Genomic DNA, 17,279 nt, shown 5'->3' on the forward strand with positions numbered 1-17,279 from the left:
TTAAAACACGGTGCATTACTAATTAGACCGTATTTCATACTTGTTTATATTTTTGAAAACATCCTGGCAGAGGTATTTATCTCCATCCTCCTCTCAAAGGTCCTCTCTTTCCCCAATGGACAGCCACTCCCTCACATGGCCCAACGACAGAACATTTACCAGGCTGGGCTAAGCCACTCGCCAACACTGTGTGTGTGCCACTGCATCCGGCCTGGCAATGACTAGAACAAATATGTATTTTTCTGGATGAAGGGAATGGGGAAGGATGCTGTAGTGGAGCTCTCCTGGGGTAATAAAGGCAGGAAGAGAGTCATGAAGACAGATGGGGGTTATCTTCCGGCACAATCCGATGCTGAGGCAAGATAAGGCCAGGGAGTTGGGACCACACACAGGCACAAAACTCTCACAGACATACACACGTCTGTTGCGGGGGGCATTAACTCTTATGTATGAGCGAACACACACACGCACCTTTGGGGAAGCATATAGAGGTCTTTGGATAGGGGGGAATAGTGCTGCAGTGCTCAACATCACACACAGCAATCTGGGGGAAGAGAGGAGGTTTCATCAGTGTTCTACATGCTTCCTTCCAGGGCACACACACGGGTCACCTGTGTCCATGGGGAGACATATTGATGGAGCTCCTTTGTGACTGATGCTAATAGCATCCCATCCCAGTTAGCGGCACGGTGCCTAAATGCCTCATGCATCAGGAACTAAGCCTGTTGTGCTGGATGGAGAGCAGCCGATGACGGCTGCTATGCTGCCCCGGGGGGACTGATGTTGGGGATCGGCAGACGGTAGACTGGCATGTAGCTTGATTCATTGTTATGGGGATAGAGGTGGTACACCTGGGATTGGCGTCGTAAATGCATTTCAACCATACATACTTACATGGGGCAGACGCAATGTTTTCTGAAGCGTGCTCGCTCACCTACATGTGATTGCACACACACACTGCAACATTATGAGTCAAGAAAGTGAAATCAGCCTGACTCTTATCAAGGCTGCAAGCAATCTGTACTCAAGGTTGCAGCCCTTGTCAAAGAACTTGAATAATTCCAGTCATAGCAGTAGTCTCATCTCTGGAAAGGTTCCACCGAGTGAGCGTGAAATGGCTTTGCACTCTCATCTCACTTGATGCAGGAATGGGAATCATTCATGGTATCATCAAGTTGGTACACATAGCCCTGGCTGTCTGAAGGGTTCTGTATCTTGATAATGTGTCTGCTCATGCGGGATTCTGAGTTAGTTCGGCATTTTAAGTTTTCCACTGCAGAAACTGTGTAATCAGGTGGCATAGACGTTGCTTTAACAAGCATATTCCATATCCTGTGTAGATTGTGATTAGATTTAATGAAGTTTGCAGTTCTCTACTTCTCATTAGTACTTGAATTGCTGCATTAGTCCATGAGATGGTGCTGTGCTCCTGGGTGATAAGCCTTGGCTCTTGGCGGCGTTTGCTTGGGAACTTGACATTTTGTGTGTTTTCAGTGTTACACATGGGCTCTTATGTGTTTGGGTTAAAAAAAGCATTAAGTGTCAAAACGTAACCCGAAATATGTGTACATGTGCGTGTGTGCATGAGCCTGTGTGTGTGTGTGCACACCATAGTATGTGTGTGTGTTGTGACGAGGCAGAGGAGGCGCACAAGGGTGCGTCTCTCATGCCACTTATTTAAGCTGATGACAAAAGTGTTCTAGCGTGGCTCGTTCAACAGAATGAGTGTCCGTACCTGCAGGCAGGTGGGCCACGACCAGAGACCGGGCTTCCTGCCTGTCAACAAAGTCCTTCTCCTCCACGCTGCCCGTGAGGACACTTAAGTGCACCATTAGCAGGATCTGTCCTACCTTGTCTCTCCTGTGGCTACTACTTGTGTATGTATGTATTCCGAGTTCTTCTACGATCCCCTGATGACAGATCACTTTCAGGTGTGGTCCCTCATTGGGGCAGCCAGCTGCAACTTGTTGAAACCGCCGCTGCCCAGCTGGCGCAGTGCTGAACCAAGAGCCAGACTCGTCCGCCCACAGTGTGTGTGTTCCCATGTGTTTGGGTGTGTGTAGTGTGTGTGTGTATGCACCTATGTGTCTGGATAATAGTGTGTGTGTGTGTGTGTGCGAGGCGAGCATGTACGTGCGCCTGTGTGCGTGTGTGTAATAATTACACAGTGCCAACGGGACCTCCACAGTGTGCCCACCATCCTCTTTATTATTCATAGTGTTGTGGACCACACATTGGACATTCCAATACCTGGTCCACTCGCGCGCAAGATTACAGCAATTAATCAAGTGAAGGGCATCCTTTATTACCGTCCTACAGTGGTTCTGGAGGACGGAGGGGCAACCTGGGAAAGTGTGGTGGCCTCAGCTCACTTTGAATACCTTCATTATTAATAAGTATTTTTTACACGTAGACCGCAGCTAGGGGAATTACCCGATACAGAGAATAACCGTGTGATATCACAGAGGCTGTGGACAGAGGGACTGGAGGAGAAAGCTTTGGCGTCATTTTTTAGCTCTTTAGGTTTGTTTATCAAGGCTAATCTGAGAGATGTTTGGAGGTTTTGCAATAAAAGAAACATGAAGTGTTCCATGGTAATATTTGCTGGCTAGTCTTACTAGCATTCAGAAACAAAATGTTCCCAATGTTGCAAACTGCTAATGTGAGCAGAGAGTTGCTTTAGAGATGAGCCTCAACTGATACACACTCGAATACACACTGCTCACATACACTCTTAATCACTCACACTTACACTCCAAATTCCACAGACACAATGGCAATCAGACTCTCCAAATTGCAAATGCGCAGAGATACAGACACACACACGCGCACACAATCCCCCTGTAGACACTGTGTAATGGAACTAGTCTCTCCACAGTAGAACACGGGGGTGCCAGTGTCTGTGGCTGTCACTCGTCCAGTCTGCTGGCTGGCAGAGCACAGGGCAGGATGCAGGGTGTATTTTGGGGGAAAGAAACGACCTGGTCAGATACAGCAGATCCATTACTTTTCAGAGGAATGATAAAGAAGGCCATTCACGCCGTGATATACTTCAGTAATGTGCAGGAGCGGAAAACCATTTATCTTTCTTTTGGTGGGGGTGGGGGGTGAGGTTGCTCCACACTTTATGTGGAAGCAACCTGACAGATTTCTTACGTGTTCTCCTCCTCTCAGAACCCCCCCCCCCTTCCTACACTTTTTATGGCATACATTTTCAACCTAATGTTGCAGCACCACTGCATTTTGATGTGGCCTATAAGTGCTAAGGCATTTCATATGCGTTAAGGCTTTTCAAGCTGTAAAAAAAAAAAAAAAACGTTAAAGAAATAAAAGCCATCCATATTTCATGCTGAATTATGCAGAGGGTTTTCCAACATGCTGCTGTGTCTTATGGTGATGTAATGTGGGCTTGCGGGCATTCAACATTCGAGACTCAGCTCCTGTCTTTGCCCCTAGGGGGTGCTATAAAACCTCATACAGATGAAAAGGCTCTGTAATTCTCTTCATTTGACGTCATTGACCTTCAATACATAACATTTGACCTCGGCTGGCTGTGGATTAATTGCAACAGTGTGACCCTTGACCCAGGCCATCTTTGTTTCTAATAGATGCCAGTCAGAGTCTGATAGGAGCACCGTCAACGTCATGTCACACAGCCAGCTGAGATATGAAATTGAAGGATTACAGTAAGTCTAGCAAAATAGAGGTCTTCTCACCTGTCTATTTCATGGTCTTCACCTCCCAGTGAAACTTCTGATGGAGTCGGGGTATGCTGTTGTCGTGTCGGGGAGAGCTTTTTGGGGCACTTTTTAGCTGAGAATGTTCAGTGTGGTTTCTGTGCAGCAAATTGGCCTTGTGGGAACTGCTGTTGCTAGATAGGGAGAGCGCTCGAAATTGAATTTCCTGACAAGTTGGCCTCTGTATAGAACTCCTGGCTTTTTAAGTAGTTTTAAGTTCAAGACATACTGTATCTTATCTGTGCCTCTTAAAAGCACAGCATTATTAGGAAAAACTCATAACAAGTGCCTTATGTGAGTGTGTTTTGGGATTCTGTTTGTGTTTATAACTGCGTTTCTGATACCGGAAGATAGAACACATCCTGGACGTAATAGTCTTCCTTCATCATTACTGTACACACCTATCCTATTAGAAAGGCACTCCCCCACCTCACCCCATCTAAACACAGACTCCCCGACCACAAACCACCCAAGCCCCAAGCCTGCTTTGTTGTGTAAAATGTGTGTGTGTGTGTGTGCGTGTGTTGCTGGAGGAGAGGATGAGTGCAGGCAGGAATGGTGCTGCTGCTGTTGACGCAGAGTGTGAGATAAGCAGGCAGCACCTCACTGGAATCCTACTGAGCAGGAGATGAGCGGCGAGGAGAGGGAGCAAGGAGAGGAGGGTTAGCGGAGAGGAAAGGGGAGAGATGAGTAGAGGAGATGAGAGGTGTGGTGGCCAGGGGTGGAGAGGAGAGGCAAGGGGGGAGGAGAGGAAAGAGATAGGGAGAAGAAAGGAATGTGGAGGAGAAGTGGGGGAGTAGAGGAAAGGAGAGGAAAAGAGAGCAGAGCGAAGGGGAGGAGAGGTCGAAGGAGGCAAGCAGAAAAGAGAAGAACAAATTGAATGAAAGGACAGGGATGTGGAGAATGTAAGAGGGGTCAAGAAGGGAGAAGGGGCCATGCAGATTCCACAACTGAACGGTGAGACTATTGGATAAGACACAGAACCTCTATGCTGATTACTCTTTTAATGGTTAATTTGACAAGACAAGACAACACAGACAAGTTGTGTTGTAATGGTTTTTAGTGATGGCAGTTATACCATTGTTAACCTAGTTGAATGATCAAAACTCCAGTAAAACCTGGAAGAACATGAAAGAAACACACGTGAATGTGATAAAGCACCAGCCTTAATTATTCATTACAGGTTGCATTATGAATTCATCAAAGAGACATGAACAGAAGTGTATTTAAAATTACTCAATCAAATATTCACTATGGGCAATTCTGGGCATCCGATAGCATTGACAAAGACTACTGTATTCAGTCACACTCAGTTCTGAAGCCAACCCCCCCCCCCCCCCCCCTAACATTTCATGGTACTCCAGAAAGTTGTACAGAACCAGAAACACCATAACTTCTTCAAAGTGGCAGTGGAGTAGGTCTGTGGAAGAGAGCCATGAGATAAAAGGTGCCTCATCAAAGTTTATATGCTGGTAGAGACTTACCAGCAAAACAACTTTGATGCCAGTGTGTGTACAACGCTACCCAGCCTCCATCCCACATCCCCCATGCAATATCAATTATGAATAAGGTTTTGGGTTGAAGTGTAGTGTCTCAGCTCTGGGAAAAGGAACATACTGACTAACATCTGATATGAACACGGACAAGTTTTCATGCTCTCCATATATAGCCTCTGTCTCTCTCTCTGTTTCTCTCTCTACCACCCCCTTCCTCTCTCTCTTCATCTGTCTCTTTTTCTTTCTCTCTCTACGCCCACCCTTTCTTTTCTCCATTCTTCATACTTTATCTCACATCTTCCTTTCGATTTACATTTGCACCTCTTATTTTTTTGTTATTTTTTTTGCAATGCTCTTTCCTCTCACTCCCTCTCCACTCTCTTCTCCCTCAGCAGCTTTGGAATCTCCTTTTTTTCACAGAAAATAACCCACACATCCTTTCATTCGTCCACTGAGAAGGGGGAGACTTACATGAAATGAAATATACATTGGGAGACGTGAGGTGAATTTAAAGATTGAATAGTCCTTTCAAATATCTCTTCACCAATTGTCTACAAATAATTGAAACTATACTCCTTCTCACCTGTAGACTATGGTAAAATGACCCTGACACACTCCCTTCTCCATATGGTCAAGGATAGGATTACATGCTTGAGTAAAGAATTCCAACACATCACCCCCCCTGTATTGAACCACAGGTAATTGTGAACCAGCCACTGAACTGTGAAACAGAATGCAGTTCAAATTCCTACATCCTATTGTTGTACTTCTACATCCTATTGTTTCTCTTTTCTGAGTCGGTGACATGCATGTTCCTGGATGGCCCCCTTTCTTCATAGTCGAAGATCCCAAGAACCTACATCTACTGTACAGTATGTCAAATGTTCCTCTTAGAAACAATAAGCTCTGCACGACCTTGAGACAAGAAACCCAGATCCTGTGACAGCTTGCATCTGTACTAGATTTGAAAGGATTCCCACATGATGACTGTACTGTATGTGTACTGTGTTCTGTATGTTCCCTCTGTTTAATCATTCATCAGTTTTTTTGCCTTTTCAGTTTGTGTTTAATCTCAGGATGTGATTCACATCCTCTTATTTGTGTATGGTTTTTCACGGGCACTAGACTCACGTGTTTACATGTTTATTGTTTATGTTTACTGCTTGATGTACTGTCATTTCTGGCATCAAGGTTATAGATTGGCGTGTAAACATGCTAAACCGTCTATCGCTGTATATTTGCAAAGCGCCTGTTATAGCTGCCTGGGATCTGATACCTCTCGTGTTATGGCGCAGGATGCTCAAATAGTGATAATGTTGAACAAATAGTCAAATGAATATGATGCTGGGATGTGGGAGGCTTATTAAACCACATTAGGGGGACTGGAACACAGGGTTGGCACAACGAGCAAGACATGATATTCCTGTTAAGTTAGTATTGTGTTCCAGGTACTCTGGAACAGCATGTTAGTATTGTGTAACAGTATGTTAGTATTGTGTTCCAGGTACTCTGGAACAGTATGTTAGTATTGGGTTCCAGGTACTCTGGAACAGCATGTTAGTATTGTGTTCCAGGTACTCTGGAACAGTATGTTAATATTGTGTTCCAGGTACTCTGGAACAGCATGTTAGTAATGTGTTCCAGGTACTCTGGAACAGCATGTTAGTATTGTGTAACAGTATGTTAGTATTGTGTTCCAGATACTCAGGAACAGTATGTTAGTATTGTGTTCCAGGTACTCTGGAACAGCATGTTAGTAATGTGTTCCAGGTACTCTGGAACAGCATGTTAGTATTGTGTAACAGTATGTTAGTATTGTGTTCCAGATACTCAGGAACAGTATGTTAGTATTGTGTTCCAGGTACTCTGGAACAGTATGTTAATATTGTGTTCCAGGTACTCTGGAACAGCATGTTAGTATTGTGTTCCAGGTACTCTGGAACAGCATGTTAGTATTGTGTTCTAGGTACTCTGGAACAGCATGTTAGTATTGTGTTCCAGATACTCAGGAACAGTATGTTAGTATGTGTTCCAGGTACTCTGGAACAGCATGTTAGTATTGTGTTCCAGGTACTCTGGAACAGCATGTTAGTATTGTGTAACAGTATGTTAGTATTGTGTTCCAGATACTCAGGAACAGTATGTTAGTATTGTGTTCCAGGTACTCTGGAACAGTATGTTAGTATTGTGTTCCAGGTACTCTGGAACAGTATGTTAGTATTGGGGACCAGGTACTCAGGAACATCTGCATAGACTGAGGTTGTTTGACCTGCTGTAACTGTATTTACTATTGGAACAGAGAGAGAGGGAGAAAAATGGAGACAAACAGACCATGAAGAAGGCACATGCACTTCCGCAGCAGTAGGTGAAGCTCATTTAACGCACAGCTTTGTTTTGATTTGCTTTTGTAAACATCAACAGATGACCCCTAATCTGTCGTGCTGTCATGACACCAGATGCCTGGAGACCATTACACAGAGGCACGGTGTTCTGCTGAGAGACTGTGGGATGCAAGGGTGCTCTGTGAGGATTGCCAAATATTCACATTAACAATTGTATTTAATCAATAGATGCTTTTATCCAAAGTGACTTACGTTCTGTATATGCAAAAAGTGTATTTACAGTATATGCTATGAAGATGCCCCCCCCCCCCCCCCACACACACACACACACTACACAAACTTTTGCTCAGAAAGTTGGAAATTGAGAGTCTGCTTACATAATTTGTTATGGCTGTGCTGTTTTACAAACCCAATAATGTTGCGTTCGTCACCATCACAGCGTCCTCTCACAAGGTCTGTGTCAGAGTACTGTGGAATAATTGTCGATCTGCAAAGTCCTAGAGAAGGCACAGGGGCTACAGACTGCACGATGACGGATGCTGGGTGGGAAACTCTGAAGGTGCTGTGAAGGTGCTTGTCGCAATCAATGTCGATGGCAGGAGAGGCTTCAGTGGTTGCCGGGTGTATGTGTGCGTGTGTGTGTGTGTGTGTGTGTGTGTGCGCGTGTGTGTGTGTGTGTGAGTCGTAAACTGTGAACCACAGGACTTCTACCACCTATTGTGTGAAGAAACAAAGTCAGACAAAGATACACATACAATAGATGTAATAAAGTTATCATCCTGAGGACTTATTGTTATTGGAGCCTATTGTTCATACATTGTTTAGCAAATTGACAAGTTAGTACATCAAGGTTAGCTATTTTCCAGAAGCAGAAAAATATGTTACATTAATAGCATAGCATGCACCCCTCAGCTATGATCATATTTCACAAAGGGAACTGCTTTGCCTCTTGGGTAATGGAATTGTTACAATATGCTGAATAAAATGCACAGCTGACACAAGCTCTCTGCCACAAGCAGTATGTTCAAGATAAATCTTTTCTCCTAGGTCTCAGGCTGGTGCCAGCTTCTCTGCTTCATCTTAGAGGAAGGTTTCTTCCGGTTCATGCACAGGCTACTCCAGCACTTCTCAAGCATCATTTCTCCCTTGCCATTGGAATCAAATCCTTGGTCTATAGCAACTGATGGCATCACTTTACCCTCTACACTCTCGACCACACCCCCACCCACCCCAACAACTCAGTTTATCAAGTTTGCTGATGACACAACTGTTGTGGGGCTTATCTCCGGAGGGGATGAGTCTGCCCATCGGGACAAGGTGGAGCGGCTCTTGGTGTTGTGTGGGGACAACAATCTGGTCCTCAACACCACCAAGACCAAGGAGCTGATAGTGGACTATAGGAGAAAAAACACCACTGCTCTGGTAAAGAAGGCCCAGCAGAGACTGTATTTTCTGAGACTCCTCAAAAAGATCAACCTCAGTGAGAAACTGCTGGTGTCCTTCTACTGCTGCTCCACAGAGAGCATTTAAACATACTGTGCCTGTGCTTGGTTTGCCAGCTGCACAGTGCAGGACAGAAATGTACTCCAAAAGGTCACCACGTCAGCCCAGAAGATCATTGGCCACCCTCTCCCATCTCTTGAAGAACTGTACAGTTCCCGCTGCCTTAAAAAAGCCGAAACATTTTACAGGATTCATCACACCCGGGACATCCTCTGTTTGAACTGTTGCCTTTGGGCAGACGATACAGAACAATAAAAACACGGAAAACAGATTAAAAACTGCCATAGTCCCCCTAAATGCTGCTGTACATACACGCTTTTAAGTGCAATATTCAAACTTTTTATGTACAATTTTAGGGAGCTGTGCAAAAGTGGAATGTGATGGATGTGTGTGTGTGTTTTAACTTATAGTCTTAATCTTTTTACATTTTTATCTTATTTTATAAACTTGTGTATTTATTCAGTGCACCTGAGGAGGAGTGACTCAAATTGCGTTGTACAGTGTACAATGACTATAAAAATATTATATTATATTCTATATTATCTTCATTAAGTTGACCTTAACTACCATGTAATTACATATGTTTAGTACTTATAGTAACAACATTGTATGAGAAGTGCAAGGTAATTGAATGTTAGCGCTTGACTGTAGGTTATTACACAAGGGTAAGAAGGCTCATTTCGGGGATGGGTGTAAGCTTAAGTAGATAAAGGGACAGTTCAAGGTTGTGCTATCAAAACAAGAAAGTCTTCAGATGAAACTTGACTATCTCACAAGCTTTTGGGTAGGCAGCCCAACATTCTGAGAATCATGTCCCTGACTGTGATCTTTTAGACCCAGCATCAATGTGAAATATACTAATTGAAATATGAAGGCCGATTTATCCATTGAATTTCACAGCCTATTGCTCGTAATTGGGTCTGGCAAGTCCAACATATTCTTCAGCTTTTTTTATGAAAGCATTGTTACAACACTGTTTTTATATTCTTCCAAATTACCTTCCAGTCGGTTGACCATTAAAATAGGAAATTGGACGTTAGTTGTTTGTTACTGGAGCATTTTGCTCCATTCATTGTAATTGCTTGTATTCTCAGTTGATGCCCTTGGGCTAATGTAAATGCCATTAAGCAGAAGTCTTTCTTGGCCTCCAAAACTGTGACAGGAAATATTGTTTCTTACTGTACTAATCATTGTAAGAATGGGTTAGCATGTGTTGTACTGTCGTCTTGACCTGTTACCCAGCTGCACCAAAGCTGCCTACTTAGTCCCCAGATAGGAATCAAAGTAACAAATGCAGAGCACAGCTGATTAAACCTTGACATCATAAGTATCTCTCCGTGTAAGGATCAGCGTAAGTAATTATGTATTCTTCTTCGTTCTAACTGAATCTTCAGCTCATCCTGGGAACATATGACCCTGGATAAACTTGTGAAGTGACTGCCTTGTTTACTGTTTGTTATTATCCAAGGCTTCGTAAACAAGCAAATTAGGATAGTATGACTTTGTTCATTTTGGCTCATCTGCAGAGTAGTTAGATAACCAGACAAGTTGTTCCTCTCCCTCGAGGTGATTGATCAGGGTGACCTCTGCAGGGGTAAATGTCTGCCAGATCTTTAACTTTTTTTTCTTTTTTGGAAGAGCTGACTTCTTATTTTTCCTGATGATGCCACATCAAGAGCGCTGGCACATCCCACTGCATTTCCACACCTTTAATGTTTCCCTATACATAAACACGCTGTATTCTACAGGGGGCTCTAAAGGCCTGGATAATGACTTAGGGGTTTCAGACAGAAACTGCTGAAGGTCTCCTTTATTCTGGGCTTGTGCCATTGGACGACAAGCTGACGCAAGCCGTTTCCACGAGCGAAACACTCATTTAGGAGCCTCATCAAAGGCTTCTCCGGAGACTGCCGGCCAGAGATGGTCCCTGGAACTGTTATCCATATTTTTGTGGTTGCAGTTAACAGTGAACAGTAGTAGTTGTTGGTGTAGGAGCGGTCTAGTTCTACTGTAGCTAAATAAGTGGAAGGGTTGCCTCGGTGACACTGGAAGTTCTGCAAGGTGTGCTGCGTCAGGGCTGAGTAAAGAGCCGTCAGACAGTCTCACAGGATGTCCCATCTCTCCAGACCAGGGAAAGGGAAAGTATCAAGAGGAGTCGGAATGTAATTGGAAGTTTCAATGTCCTGTCTTTTACACCCAAACACACACACACTTGCACTGCTGCCTCACAGCAAGAAGGCTCTGTGTTCAATTCCCCCATGGGGTACTGGTGCTCAGGTGGGCTATCTCCCAGAGCATTCTGTGTGGAGATTGCATGTTCTCACATGGTTTTCCTCCACAAGCCCCCCCCCCCCCCCCCTCAATGGAAAGCCATGCAGATAAGATTCCTCCTCTTCTGTCCATATCCCTGGCCGGGACTTTGACTTGGTGCTTGTTTGCCATTAATATGGCAAAACATTGCTTCAGGCTGCCCTCGGGAAGGACAGCAGGATGAGAAGAAGCAGAGAAAGAATTTCTCCAGAGGACACTCCAGCATGTGTGTGTGTTGTGGTGTCGATACTCCCCTCTTGTGTGTTATATTGCATGACTGATAAACAATGCACACATGCACAAACACACACACACACAAATACACACACTTACACCTCAACTTTCTGTTGAAGTAGAAGAGACATAGTGCTCCATCAACACATTTGCAACAGTCCTCTAGTCCTCGGTGGTTGTAGCAATCACACCCAGTAAAGCGAAACAAAGAAGTACAAAAAAAAACAGTTTTTCCTCAATTTATCACGCAAGCTGTGTGTGTATGAGATTATGGTTTTATTGTTGAAGGCTTTCTGGTTTCACATTTGTCCAAGCCCTATGTGATATGACCATTGAGATACATTATGGCCGTTGGGCTCATTTGGTCCCCCAAAAAAGCAGCTTAGTGTTGTTCCTTGAGTTTCTAAAAAAACAGCATTGAGTCATACATTCAGTAAAGTATTAAGCTGAGCTGCTTCCATCCATCAGACCAAATGTTGACCTAGTCAGGCTTGAAGCCATGTGGCTACATAAAAGAATGGAGAAGACTGAAAAATGTATGCCAGTTGTGCAGTACAGTATGTGGTCCTTGGTTTTCATAGCCTTGGGGAGCGTTGAATATGACACAAAAAGACCCTAGACACCCAGCAGCCAACCGGCCTATGGCTATATGAGACCTGCTGGACATCAAACACACTCCTGGAACACATTTGCTTTTGAAGAGAAGAACTGGGCCATCCTACTGTACGCTTACCTCAAGGCCTAGGATTTTACTGGATTGTATTAAGTACAGTATATATGAAGACTGCAGTGCACTCCATCTCCCAATTGCTAACAGTATTACCAGGTATTTATCATTATACCAAACAAACACATGCACACAATCACACAAGCACACACATACACCTGCACACACATACGAGGCACACACAAACACACGCGCTCACACACCCATCACTCCGCAGACAGAGCACATGTAAGTGGCGGTAAATGAGATCTCAGAGAGATGATAACATAGGGACAGCATTATCTGAAGAGGAAACAGACTCTGAGATGCCAGGAACAAAGAGCTGGGATTGAGTTAGAGTCTGCACTGGATTTGGTTTGACAGTCTCAGATGCTTCCTACCCAGCAGACAAAGTATCGTGATGGGCTTCTGGACAGTGTACACAGTGAGGGTGGGCTACTAACCAGAGTGACCCTGAACAATATCCTTACTGTCGGACTGGGGGTTGATCGAATCACATGAAATGATTTTACTGCAATTACACAGCCGACGGGGCTACTGACCCATCTTTCAGTCAACCAGCATTTTTTTAGAAGAAATGTTGTGCTGGAACACTGTTATGACTTCAGTATGAGTTCCCCAGTGTGAGTTTATTTAGCACATTGTCAATGCAAATGCCAGAAAAAAGGGACACAAGGGACAACATTACCTTTCAGACATGGTCATTCGATTCCATTGGAAAGATTTTTTTTTTTTTTCGACAATTCAGACAGATAGTTAACAGTCCACCAGGACATGATGAACATCATACAGCACTGCGCCTCAGTGCAACACAACAAGACAGCCCAGGGTGTCTCCTTGGCGAGTCATTTAGCCAAAGTCATTTCAGAGTCGCGATAAGAATGGATACCAAATTACTGGCGTGAATAGTTACTGGCGCTGCGATCTCATTACAAGGAGGCCGGTACATCCGCGTCGTTCCCCTAGCCTTGTTTGCAATTTGAATAGAGGGTAGGAGGGCTGGGTAATATGTAATACAGGCGCGTCTCTCCCACTGCACATTGCCTGGTATGTGAGTTTGACCCGTGAAATGAATATTTGCGTGAGATTAGATTCGTTACGTGCCGAGGACGAGAGAGGCCAACTGTCCTTGTGACTGGGAACCCTCCCTCACAGAGTCAGGTGTTTCTGTCAATGTATGTTAGAAGCAAGGATCGTTGATAGCTTAAGGACGTGAGAGAGGAGGAAGGAAGGTAGAGCAGATAAGGAGGAAGGGGAGGAGAAAGAAGTTAAGGATAGAACTGCTCTCAAATGGAAGTGAGGGTGAAATAAGGACAAGTAGGGGGAAAAGAAAAGGTAGACAGGGGCAAAGATAAAGAGACCAGGGGAGATGGAAGAGGGGAGCGCTTATTCAGAATTATTCAAGGGATTTAAGCTGTTCTGGATGGGTACATCTACCCTTATTAAAATGTACTGAATCTCAGTCACAGTTTGGGATCCATATGCAGCAGTTATATTGGTCAATACATTGTACTAGATTTCTCTATATTGATTTAAACCCTCAAGCGGGGGATAGCATAGTCTGTTTAGCGTACACTGACTCTAGAGGCTGCTGGAATGCTATTTATACAAACATTTCAGTAGGACACAAATTTGACATTCATTCGCAGACAATAAGAATCATTTCAAATCAAGAAGGTTTTGGGGTAAATTAATGTAAAGCACTGAAAAAGTATATATTCCTCAGACTATTATAATTTTAGAACACACCTGACAAGTGTATTACAACTCTATTCTCACAGTGGTACTTAACAGAAGATGTTCTCCCTAACTTCAGACTGTACTTTTTTGAGAAACACTTTCATGCAAGGCCCGGTCTCTCATCCTTCCACTTGAGTATTTATGCTATAACATGACATGCTGTAGGATATCAATATCCTCACCAAGTGCCCACCTTTTCCGTGGAGGCAGAATGAATATTTGGAATAGTCTCATAAATCTTGGCCTTTCTCTAGATGGGGGTCATTAGGATGCATCTGACTTGGCCGGGGCTCTCTCTCTCTTGGCCCCAGCCATAGATCTGGATTGACAGGTGTTCCTTCCTGTCTGTCGTTGTTAATCATGGAAGGCCCAAGCTCACCAGGCTAGGTCTGTCTGGCGACCTTGAGGCCGGGGCGTCAGTGAAGCCCTCAGACCCTGGACATTAGCGGCCAGACATAGTCTTGGCTCCATTAAAGAGACGTGCCAACTGATGACAGAGGGTGTTGCCCCACCCAGAGAGGCTTTATTTTACCGTTGAATATATATATATATATATATATATATATATATTTCATGTGGTGTGACCACAAGAATACTATGACCCATACAATTGATTTATTTTTATTATTATTGTTATCATTATTATTATTATTATTCATTAATTGTGCAAAAAAATATATTATAGACTGCATATACTGTAAGATATATATTTTTAATGATTTAGACTCTGGCTACTAATGAAAACATTATTGAATAACCAGTGATTGACAGTGTTCATGAATAGCTTTCAAATCATGCTCATCGGTTAGCAGGAAGATAGCTAGGTCTTTCTTGTACAGGTCTGGACGCGAGAAAGAGATGTCCGTTGCCAATGACGATTGGCATCCAGGAAGGAAGCAAACCCATGTTTGGACAAAGTGGTGGATGTCACTCTTTATCGTTTTTCAATGGGGCTCCGCTCTCGCCCTCCTCCACTCCTGGGCCACTGTGAGTTAGACCACATGAGAGGCCGAGTATGGGGGTGGAGAGAAAGAGAGAATCACAGAGAAGTAATGAGATTGAGATTAGTAAATCTGTTCAATGCTCTACAAGCCAAGTGTGCTGCCAGCCTTCTCTCTTTTCTTCCCTCCCTCCTTCTCTCTGTAAAGCAGCATCATTCAGAGGGACTCCAGGATCCGTGTGGAATCCGCTTCCAGCTTTTGTCTGCCTCCAGACTGTGGGAATAGGCAGGGCCGGCTTTCCTGCTTCTGTCTTTATCTCTCTCCCTCCCTCCCTCTCTCCCTCTCTCTCTCTCTCTCTCTTTCTCTCTCTCTCTCTCTCTCTCTCTCTCTCTCTCTCTCTCTCTCTCTCTCTCTCTCTCTCTCTCTCTCTCTCTCTCTCTCTCTCTTTGCGCTCCACTCCGCTTGCTGCAGTGGCAGGGGCTCGCGCCGCGCTTCGACCCAGTCTCAGCGGAGAGCAGAGCATCTCACAGTCGTTTCCCACCTCCCCCCCCCCCGGCCCCCCGCATTTACACTGCTCTACAGAGGGTTTGGATAAAAGAAAAGACAGTCTGAGGAAGAAAAAGAAAGGGAGGGAGAAAGGAGAGGAAGACTTTCATTCAGCATCTCTACCACACGCACGTGTGTGTGATTGTCTCTTGTCATCGTGAGAGAAACCAGCCCATGGTTTTAGATGTCTGCTGCTTTTAGGCACCCTACCAGGTAAGTTAATGGTGTTGTTTCTTCATTCCCTCTGGCAGCTCTGTTTGATGTCACAAGTAAACTTCAGAATCCTCGTCAGGGACAAGGAAAGCAGCTGTTGGATTTTCTGACGGGTTCGCGGTGTGATTTGACGTGTCTGTGTGTGCTGTACGTGTGTGACAGAGAGCACATGTGTGTGCTTGTCTATGTGTTTAGGGAGTATGCCGAAACACCCATGCCTATGTGCGTGTGTGTGTGCCTGCTTAAGTATTCTTGTTTACGTGAGAGAGGAGCAAACAGGTATATGTCATATTCCCATTCAATATGAAAAGGGCTATACCTGTATATTGGGTAAATCTACTTTAGATAGCAAGGACAAATGTGGGATGTTATGTTGATATCTACTCTAAACCAGAAGGCTCGTTAGAAAACAACAACTATTTGCAAGAGATCACTGCAATGTCTCAAAAAATCAGCCATAACACCTTAAGTTTAGAATGTCCTTGCATTGCCCATAGTACATGTCTCTTTGCCTCACTGTCTCATATTGTTTAGTTGTGCGTACTAAATCATATAATACTGCAGTGCACACACAGATTAACACACGCACACACTCAGAGACAGTAAAACAAACAAAAATACGGTTTTGTCATTGCTCGGTAGCATATTGTGTACTGGGAGGGGTTGTGTGTGTGGTTGTGTGTGTGTGTGGTTCTGTGTGTTGAGGGGGGGTAATTAAAAGTGCTGATGGTGCTCTTCTGGAAGGGGAACCCCGAGAATCCTCAGTGGAGTAGAATGCTGCTGAGATGATGAGTACTGTGTGACAGTGCTGGTTAGAGGGGCATTTTAATTCACAAAGTGGGCAGTATCTCACTCTGAGTGTATGTGTGTGTGTGAGCGTGTCTGTATGTGCAAGTATAGGTTCCTGTGCGTTTTATGCATGTTTGTGGGCAGTTGTGTACTCTTGATGGTTTTGTGAATGATTGGAGATATGTGCTTGTGTGTGAGTGTTGTGTGTGTGTGTGCGTGCGTGTGCGCTCGAGTTGTGTGTGTGTGTGGGTGTGCGCGTGAGTTGTGTGTGTACATAATTGATATTAGTGTATGTGTGTGTGCTCATACACGTGTGTGTACACGTGTCTGTACAGTGTGGATGGGTGCAGTAGCTGTCAGGGTGCCCCCCCCCCCTATGGCAAGACCCTGAGGAAATCACACAACATATCTGATGCAACCAGCCTGTATCTGGTGGCCACAATGTACTGTTGCAGGCCTGTAACAGGCAGCAGCCTCTACTGTAATAGCCCTGAAACAGGCAGCAAACTGTACTATAGCAGGCCTGAAACAGGCAGCATACTGTAACCCTGAAACAGGCAGCAGACTTTACTGTTATAGCCCTGAAACAGGCAGCAAACTGTACTGTAGCAGGCCTGAAACAGGCAGCATACTGTGACCCTGAAACAGGCAGCAGACTTTACTGTAATAGCCCTGAAACAGGCAGCAAATTGTATTGTAGC

The 17,279-nt window shown here is 44.4% G+C and overlaps 1 protein-coding gene and 1 long non-coding RNA gene across 4 annotated transcripts in view; both read left to right on the forward strand.

Moving 5' to 3' along the window:
- dlgap2a (discs, large (Drosophila) homolog-associated protein 2a) overlaps positions 1 to 17,279 on the forward strand; it is a 122,952-nt gene that overhangs the window by 23,562 nt on the left and 82,111 nt on the right. The window lies entirely within an intron of this gene.
- Positions 7,558 to 10,084, forward strand: LOC146299792 (uncharacterized). Its single transcript, XR_014734526.1, has 3 exons — positions 7,558 to 7,756; positions 8,015 to 8,145; positions 8,623 to 10,084. It is a non-coding gene; the product is annotated as an uncharacterized LOC146299792 (long non-coding RNA).

This window comes from Hypomesus nipponensis, chromosome 3 (assembly GCF_054491055.1).
Source record: "Hypomesus nipponensis isolate SF chromosome 3, ASM5449105v1, whole genome shotgun sequence".
NCBI classification, from domain to species: domain Eukaryota; kingdom Metazoa; phylum Chordata; class Actinopteri; order Osmeriformes; family Osmeridae; genus Hypomesus; species Hypomesus nipponensis.